The sequence below is a fragment of the Pseudorca crassidens genome, chromosome 3 (assembly GCF_039906515.1).
Source record: "Pseudorca crassidens isolate mPseCra1 chromosome 3, mPseCra1.hap1, whole genome shotgun sequence".
In the NCBI taxonomy this organism is placed as follows: domain Eukaryota; kingdom Metazoa; phylum Chordata; class Mammalia; order Artiodactyla; family Delphinidae; genus Pseudorca; species Pseudorca crassidens.
In genome coordinates, this window is record NC_090298.1 from 115,072,710 (window position 1) to 115,087,590 (window position 14,881).

At 39.0% G+C, this 14,881-nt stretch overlaps 1 protein-coding gene across 2 annotated transcripts in view; it reads left to right on the forward strand.

Annotated features, from left to right (window-relative positions):
* Nucleotides 1-452: 452 nt before the first annotated feature.
* LOC137221707 (palladin-like) overlaps nucleotides 453-14,881 on the forward strand; it is a 29,498-nt gene continuing 15,069 nt past the window's right edge. Inside the window, exon 1 of one of the 2 annotated variants that reach the window (XM_067731850.1) lies at nucleotides 453-561. The gene's annotated coding sequence lies outside the window, so the exon portion shown is untranslated. Of the gene's footprint in view, nucleotides 562-2,518; nucleotides 2,711-14,881 lie in introns of those variants that run through there. The other variant, XM_067731851.1, reaches the window with a different exon arrangement.

Here is a 14,881-nt window from a genome sequence, read left to right on the forward strand (position 1 = left end):
TCCACAAAGATCTACAACCCTGCATAGATCCACCACCAAAGTCAATGCTGATATTATATGACACTTCTGAAATCAGTAAAATTATAATCCTGACCCAAGCAACTGTGAGCTATCTCCTGTCTTCTGGATTGAGAGGAAGGGCAGCTTGAATTTCCTTGAAATGCCAATACCAAAATTCTTTACATTCCAGCTAAAAACGCTTTGCTCACCATGAGACTTTGTCTTCTGCCCTGCCTTTTATCTCCTGGTTTCCATTCAGATTTGATGTGTAACTATTAGTGGTTAACTCATGGTCACATATTTTTTGGTCTTCTGTTGCAAGGCTGTGCACTCCCCAAGTGTCATTAATACAAAGTTGGGGCTGCACCAAATACAGTGGAGTAGATAGACCCTTCCCCAGTCCTTCCAGTTGATACCCTAGCCTCTTTGCCGACAGCTGTCGTTACAGTTTATGCCCCTCCTTGACAGACAACAGGGATCTACCTCAAACAAACCCAGCCCTGAGGGGCTCTTCCTGTGAGGACAACAGGAGAAGAAAAGCACACAGACAACGTGGAGGCTGTGAGTACCTTTGAAACCAAGGTTGCTGTCTGGGTTTTCTCATATCATAGTGATCCTATAGATGAGGAAAATCAAATATTTCTAATTCCTTGGGCTCAGGACAGAGAATACAATCCAGATGCTTTTAATTTATAGGAAGTCAGTACAGTGACTTCCCACCTCTACTCACAGGACCAAATATATTCACTCACTCACTCACTCACACAGTCATCAATATACACTTACCTAATGTCTATTATTAAAGCACTAAGAAAAATGCAAGAAGGGGTTCGAAGATATATTGGAATTCAGCATTTCCTGGCTCCAAACATCTGGAGCTGCTAAAGTCCCTGCACTTCCCAGCACTCCTCTTGGTCAGATGTACCTTCTGAGTGCCAAGGTGCAGGTGTAGCATACTAGAGAAAGAGCAGCCCTTCCATTGTTTCAATGTTACATGGTCCTTGACTCTACATCGGGGAAGCCAGACAGAATTTGAAGAAAGGACTGCAAAAATACTGCTGGTGACTTTAAGACTGGAAATGACAACTTGCCGGGAAAGATGAAGAGAGGTTGTACTGATATAGCCAGAAGGAAAGGAAGAAGGTTGTGTAGAGGAAACAAACAAACAAAAAAAGAGTAATGAAAGGAGGACAGTGAATAGTTGGTCTCTACAAGGGATGCCACCTTTTATAGCTCAGCTCAAAAAGTCCAGAGTCAACACCTACCTGTAAAGGCTCCCTGGAGGCAGCTTAACTAAAATGTGTATAATGTACATTATGCTAAATGCAGGGAAATGGGTAGATACACAATGAGCATTACTGAATACCTATTTCATCTCTCCTTCCAGCCCACAGATTTAGTCAAAAACCTAAGGAAACCCAAGGAATTTGTTTTTGTGTACTGGGTCTGTGGTTGATTTTTTTCTCTCACTTCTCTGCCATATTTTCCAAGTTTTCTAAAATGAAAATGCATTTTTATAGAAACATTTAAATAAATTATTTTATAAAAATAGAACAAACCTCCAGACTTGGAGAGAGGGCCCTGGGTCAGACTGCACATTGCTTAGTGGACCAAGACATTCCAGAGCTCCCAGGGCTCTTAACACCAATTGTTGTCAACATCTGAATCTGTTGGGTTTTCTAAGTTCAGCAGTTAAGAAGAGGATAATAACATCTGCCTTCCTTAAAGACTTGTTCTGAAGGTCACAAGATAAATGTGTGAAAGCGTTTTGTGAGTATCAAGTACTGAATCAGTGTGACACAGTATTATTCCAGTTAAAGGCAACTTTCTATAAAATGAAAAGAGGGTAGGGATAAATATAAAGAAGGTAGTGATTTATATGAATTTCCCCTCCATCTGAGTTCAAACGAAATCCACAGAGTAATTCTGACTGGCAAAGGCTCTCTGCTCAGGACATCCAAAGCAACAACAGAAACAGAAATTCAGCAATAAGAATATTTCTTTACTCCATATCAGGTGACTTGGATGATTGTGAAGTCTTCAAGTCCTAGAAATGAATACCTGAGAGGTCTTACCACTTTTCTAACTCCGGTGGACTCTGACCACTTGGGGGAAACACTGAAACCCAACTGACATGGAAAAGACCTAGCAAAATTATATTTAAATTATATTTGTTTCGAGTTCTCACCTGCATGTATTTAGCTCTCTCCCACAGGAGCTGGAGGGACTAATTAATTGAGTCTGACAAGAAGCAACAAGTACAGGGCTACAGACTTTTACTAACACTAGTCCATGGCCAAATATGTTTCTCATTCTGGCTCCTATTTGCGGTGTGCATTAGAATAGATGATGTCAACACCAGACGAGAAGACAAGTTATCTCAATACTCAACCCCTGGCAGGAGAATTTGTGCCCTGATTTATTTTTAGTGCTTTTCTACCTTAGTAATCCAGTCAGCTGAAGAAAAGCTAGCAACCAGACTGTTCTCTGAGCTCACCATCCTTATTTATCCCTTAGCAACTAGCAAGACATTCAGTCACCTGGGGGAGAATCTACTAGGAGTTTGGGGTCCCATCATTTGCAAATTTTTAGAGGCCACAGAGGATTATTATCCTAACCAAAGTGGAAATGTGGGCTTCACTATTTCATTGGTAGCAACTTTTTACTCAAAAGAGAAAGACAAAGAAAGAGAGGTTCCTAACAAAAACAGGTATGTATAGCCTATCGCTTTTATCAGCAGGGTGGAAGATGGGATGAAAAGCAAGAATTGTGCTTTACCTTTTATGAAATGTTCAAACTTAAACTATAGCACACATTATTCTCCTTATCTTAAGCTTCAAACTGGACTGCTACTAGGAGTTCGCAATGAATAAGTGCCTGTTCACCAAGATGCAGAAAGGGAAGATTAATCAATACTTTCCATGTTTTTGTATTTGGATTTAACCCCAAATATTTAACTTTATTTCAATCTTATACAGCTTGTGAGGACAGATTTATCCAACACCAGCTGTCCTCATATTTAAAAGCTGCTCCACAAAGATAAAATTAGAATCAAGGGAGGATCATATTCCTCAGCAAGAATTCTGCTCTATGCCCCACTGATGCCCTGAGCCACAAATGACAAACCAAATACCAGCATTATTGTTGTTTTTCTTGGACATTTCCTAAGAAGCTACAGTGTGGTAGAAACAGTCTACACTGCACAAAAAAGGCATGAGTCCTAAACTCAGAATTGTACCCATGGGTATATATAAATTTATTCCCAAGGTTATTTCTCAGCAAAGTGGGAGGAAGGCATGTACTGTTTTGACAGAGCAGGGAGTGAAGTCAACTATCACACATACCCCCGCCCCTTTTTTTTCTGGAGCTTTCCACTCCAGGAATTTTCCAAACTTGTATGAGGCTCAAATTAGACTGAAGTCTGGGGAAGATACTACTGTTCATTAAATCAAATAGAAAGACCAAATGTCATCACCTTGATATTAAATATTTGGTGTGACAATATATTGTGTAAAAAAAAAACAGAAAGAAAAATCATCTCAAGATTCTAAAAGACTATTAAATATTTTCTTTGAATGATGTCTAATTGTAAAAGTATAGCTGCAAAAATACATCGCTAATGTTCTATGTGCAGTTTGGAAGATCATATTTCTCAACAGGCATTTTACAAGAGCAGAAAGCAAAAGTGACCAATAAACACACAAAAGATGTACAACCTCATTCCAGATTAAAGAAATGCAAGTCTACAAAACAATGAGATGCCCAATTATGAGGATTACAAGGAAGTGATTCTCAAATAATTATTGAGAATGTACCATTTTACAAAAGGGCCATGTGGCCATAACTATTAAACTTCAAAATGCATATGCTTTTTTCCGCTGTAATTCCACTGCTATAAATATACTTTAAAAAGCATGCAAAGGTGTATTTATAAAGATGCTCACTTAAGTATTGTTTTTAACAACCCAGATATTTTCCAATAGGGAACTGATTAACTATTATAAACCATATAAAAATTCTATGTAGGAATTTAGAAGAAAAGATTAGATTTTTATGTGCTATTATCAAATAATGACCCAGATATATTAAGTAGAAAGGCAAGATGTAGAATAATATAAATAGTATGATTACATTTATGAAAAAAGAAAATTAAATTATATACATAGCTATATATATGATTAAATATCAGAAAGAATATTAAAAATTGTTAATAACAGAAATTAGAGACTAGAAAGGGTCAGTTTTAATTTTTATTTTTTATTGAAGTACAGTTGATTTACAATGTTTCAGGTTTACAGCAAGGTGATTCAGTTTCTTTTTCAGATTCTTTTTCATTATAGGTCAGTATAAGATACTGAATATAGTTCCCTGTGCTATATAGTAGGTCCTTGTTGTTTATCTATTTTATATATAATAGTGTGTATCTGTTAATCCCAAATTCCAAATTTAGCCCTCCCCCCCACTTTCCCCCTTGATAACCATAAGTTTGTTCCCTATGTCTGTGAGTCTATTTCTGTTTTGTAAATAAATTCATTTGGATCATTATTTTAGATTCCACATATAAGTGGTATCACCTGATATTTCTCTTTCTGTATCTGACTTACTTCACTTAGTATGATAATCTGTAGATCCATCCATGTTGCCGAAAATGGCATTATTTCATTCTTTTATAGCTGAGTAATATTTCATTGTGTGTGTGTGTGTGTGTGTGTGTGTGTGTGTGTGTGTGTGTGTGTGTATCACATCTTCTTTATCCATTCCTCTGTTGACAGACATTTAGGTTGCTTCCATGTCTTGGCTATTGTAAGTAGTGCTGCTATGAACACTGGTGCATGTATCTTTTCAAATTAGAGTTTTCATCTTTTCCAGATGTATGCCCAGGAGTGGCATTACTGGATCATACGGTAGTTCTATTTTTAGTTTAAGAAACCTCCATACGTTCTCCATAATGGCTACACTAATTTACATTCCCACCAACAGTGTAGGAGGGTTCCCTTTTCTCCACACCCTCTCCAGAATTTATTATCTGTAGACTTTTTGATGATGGCCATTCTAACTGGTGTGAGCTGATACCTTATTGTGGTTTTGATTTGCATTTCTCTAATAATTAGCAATGTTGAGCATCTTTTCATGTGCCTTTGGCCATCTGAGTATCTTCTTTGGAGAAATGTCTATTTAGATCTTCTGCCCATTTTTTGATTGGGTTGTTTGTTTTTTATATTGAGCTGTATGAGCTGTTGGTATATTTTGGACTATTAATCCCTTGTCAGTCACATCATTTGCAAGTATTTTCTCCCATTCTGTAGGTTGTCTTTTCGTTTTGTTATGGTTTCCTTTGCTGTGCCAAGGCTTATAAGTTTGATTAGGTCCCATTTGTTTATTTTTGGTTTTGTTTCCATTACTCTAGGAGACGGATCCAAAAAAAATATTGCTGAGATATATGTCAAAGAGCAACCTGCCTATGTTTTCCTCTAGAAGTTTTATAGTGTCCAGTCTTACATTTAGGTCTTTGATCCATTTTGAGTTTATTTTTGTATATGGTATTAGAGAATGTTCCAACTTCATTCTTTTACATGTAGCTATCCAGTTTTCCCAGCACCAATTATTGAAGAGACTGTCTTTTCTTCACTGTATATTCTTGCCTTCTTTTTCGTAGACTAATTGACCATATGTGTGTGGATTTTTTCTGGGCTTTCTATCCTGTTCCATTGATCTATGTGTCTGTTTTTGTGCCAGTGCCATACTGTTTTGATTACTGTAGCTTTTTAGTATAGTCTGAAGTCAGGGAGCATGATTCCTCCAGCTCCATTCTTTCTCAAGATTGTTTCAGCTCTTTGGAGTCTTTTGTTTTTCTACACAAATTTAAAAATATTTTTGTTCCAGTTCTGTGAAAAATGCCATTGGTAATTTGATAGGGATTGCACTGAATCTATAGACTGCCTTGGGTAGTATGGTCATTTTAACAATATTGATCCTTCCAATCCATGAACACGGTATATCTTTCCATCTGTTTGTATGGTCATCAGTTTCTTTCATCAGCGTCTTACAGTTTTCAGAGTGCAGGTCTTCTGCCTCCTTAGGTAGGTTTATTCCTAGATATTTTACCCTTTTTGATGCAATGGTAAATGGGATTGTTTCCTTAATTTCTCTTTCTGATATCTCATTGTTAGAGTACAGAAATGAAACAGATTTCTGTATATTAATTTTGTGTTCAGCAACTTCACCGAATTCATTCATGAGTAGTTTTCTGGTGGTGCCTTTAGGATTTTCTATGTATAGTATCATGTCATCTGCAAACAGTGACAGTTTTACTTCTTCCTTTCCAATTTGGATTCCTTTTATTTCCTTTTCTTCTCTGATTGCTGTGGCTAGGACTTCCAAAACTATGTTGAATAAAAGTGTCAAGAGTGGGAATCCTTGTCTTGTTCCTGATCTTAGAGGGAATTCTTTCAGCTTTTTACTACTGAGTATGATGTTAGCTCTGGGTTTGTCATATATGGTCTTTATTATGTTGAGGTAGGCCCTCTATGCCCAGTTTCTGGAGAGTTTCTATCACAAATAGATGTTGAATTTTCTCAAAAGCTTTTTCTGCATCTAATGAGATGATCATATGGTTTTTATTCTTCAATTTGTTAATGTGGTGTATCCCATTGATTGATTTGCAGATATTGAGAAATCCTCACATCCCTGGGATAAATCCCACTTGATTATCATGTACAATCCTTTTAATACATTGTTGGAATTGATTTGCTAGTATTTTGTTGAGGATTTTCGCATCTATGTTCATCAGTGATATTGGTCTGTAATTTTCTGTTTTTCTGATATCTTTGCCTGGTTTTGTTATCGGGGTGATGGCAGCCTCACAGAATGAGTTTGGAAGTGTTTCTTCCTCTGCAATTTTTTGGAACAGTTTCAGAAGGACAGGTGTTAACTCTTCTCTAAATGTTTGGTAGAATTCACCTGTAAAGCCATCTGATCCTGGACTTACATTTGCTGGGAATTTTTAAATTACTGATTCAATTCCAGTACTGGTAATTGGCCTGTTCATATTTTCTATTTCTTCGTGGTTCGGTCTTGGGACATTGCACCTTTCTAAGAATTTGTCCATTTCTTCTAGATTGTCCATTTGATTGGCATATAGTTGCTCATAGCAGTCTTTTATGTTCCTTTGTATTTCTGTGGTGTCAGTTATAACTTCTTTTTAATTTCTGATTTTATTGATTTGGGCCTAATGAGTCTCACTAAAGGTTTATCAGTTTTGTTTATATTTTCAAAGAACCAGCTTTTAGTTTCATTGATCTTTTCTATTGTTTTTTTAGTCTCTGTTTCATTTATTTCTGCTCTGATCTTTATTTTATTTTATTATTTTTTTTAATTTTTGGCTGCATTGGGTCTTCACTGCTGCATGCGGGCTTTCTCTAGTTGCGGTGAGCGGGGGCTACTCTTCATTGCGGTGCATGGGCTTCAGTAGTTGTGGCTCGCAGGCTCCAGAGCGCAGGCTCAGTAGTTGTGGCACATGGGCTTCGTTGCTCCATGGCATGTGAGATCTTCGTGGACCAGGGCTCGAACCCGTGTCCCCTGCAGTGGCAGGCAGATTCTTAACCACTGTGCCACCAGGGAAGTCCCTCTGATCTTTATGAGTTCTTTCCTTCTAATAACTTTGGGTCTTGTTAGTTCTTCTTTCTCTAGTTGCTTTAGGAGGAAAGGGTTAACTTTTATTTTTCACTTTATACCTTCCGTACTCTGCATTTTTAGAATTTTTGCCCTAAGCATCTACAACTTTTTAAAATCTTTTGGCACTCACAAGTTTGTTTCAATTTTCTGGAAGATTCAGTTGCACAGAACATCCCAAGTTCCTAAAAATACATTATGAATCAAAGAATTAAATTATACTCAGGATAGTTTTAGTGCTGACTGTATTTTACGGTACTCTACTTCTCTAAAATTTGGTTATTCCTATAGCTTGGTAGAACTGGCCAGAATTCCAAGGGATTGGCAGGGATCTCTTGGAATCTGGGCAGAGAAAAGAGATTTATGATCCAAACAACTTCCAGCCCCCAAACCCAGGGTCAGTCTTTAAGCAGGTAGCTTCCTTATTGCCAATCTTCTCCTCTCTTTTCTGCAAGTTTCCTCACCTGGCATTAAGGGCCAGGAGTTGAGTCTCTGCTACTTGATACCTAATACGAAACTTCTACCCCATATGTTCTGTACATGATGACAAATAAATCTCCCTTAAGTCCTATCAGGTCACTCTATACCCAGTACAGACCTGCAATGATTCCTTAACCCATATCATCTAAAACCTTACCCTGGCATTCAAAGCTCCTGGAGATTTGATCCTAACCAATCTTTCCAACTTTCTGTCTCTGTTAAAATGACTTATTTGTATTTCCTATGCATGCCTCACATTTTAACCAATGTTAAGACACTTTGCCATGCTATTTGTCAAAGTGTGGTCTGTGGACCAACAGCATCAGTTTTATCTGGGAGCTTGTGAGAAAAGCATGATCTCAGGCTCCCACCCAGACCTACTTAATTAGAATCTGCATTTTAACGAGATTTTCAGGTGCTGCGTATGTACATTAAATTTTGAGAACCACTGTAAAACTATTAAGTGTCTTTCTTTTTTTTTATTAGCTTTTTAAAATATTTATTTATTTATTTTTGGCTGTGTTGGGTCTTCATTGCTGTGCACAGGCATTTTCTAGTTGTGGCAAACGGGGGTTACTCTTCCTTGCAGTGCGCAGGCTTCTCATTGTGGTGGTTTCTCTTGTTGCAGAGCACGGGCTCTAGGAGCAGGGGCTTCAGTAGTTGTGGCACGTGGGCTCAGTACTTGTGGCTCGTGGGCTCTAGAGCGCAGGCTCAGTAGTTGCGGCACACAGGCTTACTTGCTCCGCAGCATGTGGGATCTTCCTGGACCAGGGCTCGAACCCGTGTCCCCTGCGTTAGCAGGCAGATTCTTAACCACTGCGCCACTAGGGAAGCCCTCAAGTGCTTTGCTGTGGTGCCTGAGGGACTATTATCATCATTATTTATTTCCCTGTAGAATATGTAAGCACCTAGAAAGCAAAGGGTTATCCAAATTATGTGCCTAAGATATGCTGTCCAGCCCTCAGAAACAAAGGACTACACTGAGCAGATACTCACTAAATATCTATGGATCGACTAATTTGGTTTCAGTTCTGCAGCTAAAAAAGTAACTAGAATCACCATCCTTCACTCTGTTGTCTGACAAACCAGACCCAACATAGACAACGTATGCACACAAACACACAAGGACATACACACACAGGGTCTTTTATAAACAGGATTTTTCACGGGAGAAGAAACTGCAGAAGAAAGGCATGTTAAAGCCTGACATGAATATCAAAATTGTTTCGAGATCAACTAGACAGTCACTGTAAGTCCCCTTTAAACTAAAACTGAGGGGCTAGATTTACTTGATGGACTCCAAGGTCATATGGAGCTCTAGGAGTCCATGATTCTATGATTCCAAGGGACATCACTTTTGTACTGTCCCAGAAGCTACTGTAGGGACCAGGGACAGCCCTGAGATTAAGTTTGACGCTGCAAAGCCTGACTTCCTCTCTCAGTCCTCTCTAAGCCCCAGCTTCTCTATTACCTCCTCGAAAAGCTCCTGCTCTACACGTGTGTCTACTATCCTAACACTTCCATCTCCTGGCACTTCCAACTGCCCTTGCCTCTACGAGCTTGTCACTGTCACACTTCTCTCTCCTACTCTGTATTCAGCTTCTTGGTCTCTCACGCAGTTCAACATTGCCAAGGTGACAATGAGCTAATTAAACTGTGCTAAAAGAAGAAAGTTAGGGAAGAAAGATGTCCTGATAAGCTGTCCTAATTACCCTTGCCCACTCCCCTTGTGTATTCTTTGGTAACTTTATTTTTTTTAATTTATTTTTTATTGAAGTATAGTTGAATTACAATGTTGTATTAATTACTGCAGTACAGCAAAGGACTCAGATATACATATATATACCTTCTTTTTCATATTCTTTTCCATTATGGTGAATCGCAGGATATTGAATATAGATCCCTATGCTATACAGTAGGACCTTGTTTATCCATTCTATATATACCAGTTTGCATCAGCTAATCCCAAACTCCAAATCCAACCCTCTCCCACCCCTCTCCCCCTTAGCAACCACCAGTCTATTCTCTATGTCCCTGATTCTGTTTCTGTTTCATAGATAGGTTAATTTGTGTCATATTTTAAATTCCACCCATAAGTGATATAATATGGTATTTGTCTTTCTCTTTCTGACTTACTTCACTTAGTGTGATCATCTCTACTTGCATCTATGTTGCTGCAAATGGCATTATTTTGTTCCTTTTTATGGCTGAGTAGTATTCCACTATATATATGTACCTCATCTTCTTTATCCATTGTATCTTTCGATGGACATTTAGGTTGTTTCCATGTCTTGGCTATTATAAATAGTGCTGCTATGAAGACAGGGGTGCATGTATCTTTTTTAATTATACTTTTGGGCTTCCCTGGTGGCGCAGTAGTTAAGAATCTGCCTGCCAGCGCAAGGGATACGGGTTCAATCCCCAGTCTGGGAAGATCTCACATGCCGCAGAGCAACTAAGCTCGTGCACCACAGCTACTGAGCCTGCACTCTAGAGTGCTCAAGCCACAATTACTGAAGCCCGTGTGCCTAGAGCCTGTGCTCCGCAACAAGAGAAGCCACTGCAGTGAGAAGCCCGTGCACCACAACAAAGGGTAGCCCCTGCTTGCCGCAACCAGAGAAGAGCCTGCGCACAGCAACGAAGACCCAATGCAGCCAAAAATAAAATAAATTAAAAATAAAAATTATAGTTTTGTCTGGATATATGCCCAGGAGTGGGATTGCTGGAGCATATGGTAATTCTATTTTCAGTTTTCTGAGGAACCTCCATACTGTTTTCCACAGTTGGCTGCACCAATTTACATTCCAACAGTGTAAGAGGGTTCCCTCTTCTCCACACCCCCTCCAGCATTTATTATTTGTAGACTTTTTAATGAAGGCCATTCTGACCAGCATGAGGTGGTACCTCATTGTAGTTTTGATTTGCATTTCTCTAATAATTAGCAATGTTGAGTATCTTTTCATGTGCCTATTGGCCATCTGTATTTCTTCTTTGGAGAAATGTCTCTTTAAGTCTTCTGCCCATTTTTCGATTGGGTTGCTTGTTTTTTTGTTGTCGAGTTGTATGAGCTGTTAGTATATTTTGGAAATTAAGCCCTGTCAGTCGCACTGTTTGCAAATATTTTTGGCAACTTTCTTGAGAGAAATGAACTGGGGTATCATTACACCATATTCTGTAGTGAGGGGGGCTGGACCTAGTAAGAATTTGCCCTTTGGGACTCAATATTTTAATTTACTGAACACATTTTCAGTTCTGCCTCTCCCAAGCTCTCTGATACGGGTCTTTGGAGCTTTAACCCAAAGCTATTTCATATCCCCAAAATGGGATCAATATAGTCACCACACATCTCTCTCACACTTTGCAAACAGCTTTTTACACACTGTCCAGTTTGATTTAGCTCAACACCACATCTAATTTCTTACACATCTAAGCAGTAAAGAGAGACCACTGTCAGAATTAAGTTTCTGACCCAGTGTCCTGTATATGAGAAGATTATTAATGGAAATCTCTGTTCATATCCTTATAAGGTCCCTCCTAAACCCAAAGCTTTAGAGCTACAGTAAGCAAGACAGTGGGGTATTAGAAGAGGGACAGAAACACAAAACAGAAGACAGAATCAAGAAATAGATCCATACAAGAGTAACTAACTGAATTTTGACAAAGGCTAGGCTTTTCATTGGAATTTAGATCCCCTTTCCTCCCATTTCCTAAGGAGTACACAGGTCAAGAAGTATATTTCTTATAGTAGAAGTTAAAAGCCCTCTGCTCTAGATATGGACTGTGCAGATTTTATTCCTGGCTTCACCACTTACCAGCTATGTGTGTTTGGGCAATTTGTATAACCTCTCTAAGCTTATGTTTCCTTATTTGTAAAATGAGAACAATAATATCTCTGTAGCTTGGGGGTTTTATGGGAGTGAATGAGATAATGCATACAAAGTGATTAGTACAGGGCTGGTGATTAACCTCATTTTAAGTTTTTAAAATCAAGCTCAGAGAGGATCATTGTACGTGATCTTTCTTTTTTTTTTAATCTGCGAAGCCTGCTTAATGCTACAGATTCCCCTCTCTAGGACTCTTCTAGTTACACATAGCTCTAGCACATGCCACTGTCCATGTGCTGGGTAACCTGACTCCCAGCTAATGACAGTATGTGGTCTTAGCTGTCCTTGTGCACATAGCATTCCTCTGGGCAATAACTCTGTATGTGTGTGAGGAGGACAAACAGAAATGGAACAGCCTCTTTTAAAAATCGAGCATGATCTTATAACATAGAAACTTATGTACTTAAGCCAGTAGCATCAAAAAGGACAAACATCCTCTTTCTATTTTAGGCTAAATATCAAAGGAAATAAAAATTCTAGGGTTAAATATCAGTCTCTTCTGAATTTAGCAGGATGTGAAAGACATTACAAGGAATCTAATCTCCCCCACCTCTAAGATGACTTGACAACTGGCTTGTCTGCTTCAGAGTGTCACCACTGGAGAGGGTGTCATTTGTGTTAAAATAACGGCTCTTCCTGTTTAAAGACAAATGGAGGACTGGAATGTCTTCATGGAGAAATCTGTGTCTTTGTCTGAACCAGTCTATCAGAGGATTGGTATAAAACAAGTCAGTACTGATGTGGCCTTGAGGGTGTGATAACTTTGGAGGGCTACATCTAAAGGAAGAAATCACTATAAAGTGTGTGCAAGAAAGGGCTGCAGGGCTGAGGAGAGTTTGCAAAATACAAACTTTGTCAACTTGCCAAAAGTTGGACTGAAAGTTGCTGACTGTTTCCAAGACAGTAAGACTCTTAACTCGAGGCAACTTTTCTCCTAACATCTCTGACCAGCAGTCACTGCAGGTGCTGGAAAATGAGACCAGAAGTGTTGCAGATTATTCTTCTGGAGTCTAGGTCTCTGCCACCACTGCTCCTTTGCCCCAGAGCTGGTTTGGTTTCAGTATTTTATCCTCAAATAAGAAAAAAAATATCTTAAACCCGATCTTTCACTAAACTTGAAAGTTCTCTAACAAAACAAAGTACAAAGTGGCTTGCCATATAATTCAAACAAAACATCTGTTTATCTTAGTATTTGAGCCCTAAGGTCTGAATTTATTGTATAGAAGGACTCTACAAACTGAGTCTTTTAAAGCTAGTTCCTGTACTGCCATAAATGAGGGTCCAAGAAATAACAACAAAACAAAGTGGGGAAAGTTTTTCTTTAAAAGAGAGAGAAATTCTTAGAACACTTGCTCTTAGAGCCTTAAGCCTGCATGTAAGAAATCCAATTACCCTGAGGTCACCATGCTGTGAAAAGCCCAAGCCATATGGAAAGGCCCTGGAGGAAGAGACATCACATGGAAAGAGAGAGAGAGAGAGAGGCCAAGTAGCACCAACGTGCCGCACTTGTGAGTGAAGAAACCATCTTGGATTATTGCACTCTCTAAGCCCAGCTGCCCCAGTTGAAAACACATGGATCGGAAATGAACTGCCCAGCTAATGCTTCTTGAATTCCTGACCTAAAACATCAAGTAACAGTAGAAAGATCATATGCCCCAAAGAGCCCCTCAGTGAGCAAGAGTTTCAAGATATGTCCCAGTCGTTTCCAAGCCTACTAGGATCTTAGCATCAGGGGGAGGAAGTAGTGACATTCCTAACTCATGATCAGGCATCATATCCTTTGATGGAGAAGCAGTCTGAGAAAGGCCATGAACAATGTGGACCTTGACAATAGGAAAACAAGTATGGTATAGGTTCAGCCACAGAGATCTGTATGCTAGTTAGAGCATAATAGTTATCCTTTAAAACAGCTTTATATCAAAACACCATTTAGCTACTGGAGAAACCATGAGAACCAGGACAGTGAGTATTTAACATGGAAAGACATAATTGATAATCTCCTTGGCACTGTATAAAATCAAGAAATTTGACAAAACATTAGGAAGAGGCAAAACATTGAATGTAATTAAGTAAAATTTCTAGTCATCTAGAAAATAGCAACCCACCCTTGACATTGGTTTAACTGTGTTGAAAATAAAAAGAAGTGGTTTCTTTTTCTAAAAAGCAAGAGAGAGGGAATTCCCTGGCAGTCCAGTGGTTAGGACTAGGCACTTTCACTGCCATGGCCCATGTTTAATCCCTAGAACTAATATCCCGCAAGCCACGTGGCATGGCCAAAATAAATAAGTAAATAAATAAATATAAATAAATAAAAAGCAATAGAGAGAGAACAAAAGACAGAGAAACATGATCAAACGTGAAGGCAGGGGCTTCCCTGGTGGCACAGTGGTTGAGAATCTGCCTGCCAATGCAGGGGACATGGGTCCGAGCCCTGGTCTGGGAAGATCCCACATGCCGCAGCCACAACTACTGAGCCTGCGCTCTAGAGCTCACGAGCCACAACTACTGAGCCCACGTGCCACAACTACTGAAGCCCATGTGCCTAGAGCCCGTGCTCCACAACAAGAGAAGCCACCGCAATGAGAAGCCCGCGCACCACAACGAAGAGTAGCCCCCGTTGCATGCAACTAGAGAAAGCCCACGCAGAGCAACAAAGACCCAATGCAGCCAAAAATAAATAAATAAATTTATAAAAGTAAAAAAATAAAATTAAAAATAAAAAGAATGCACCAAATTTGGCTTATCGTGTGAATTTTCACTAAGTATTCTAAGGTGACATTTTGAAACATCTGAAATATTGTACGTTGCTAACCTGCCTTACCTCTCTCTCTTTCCCCAATTTTGCA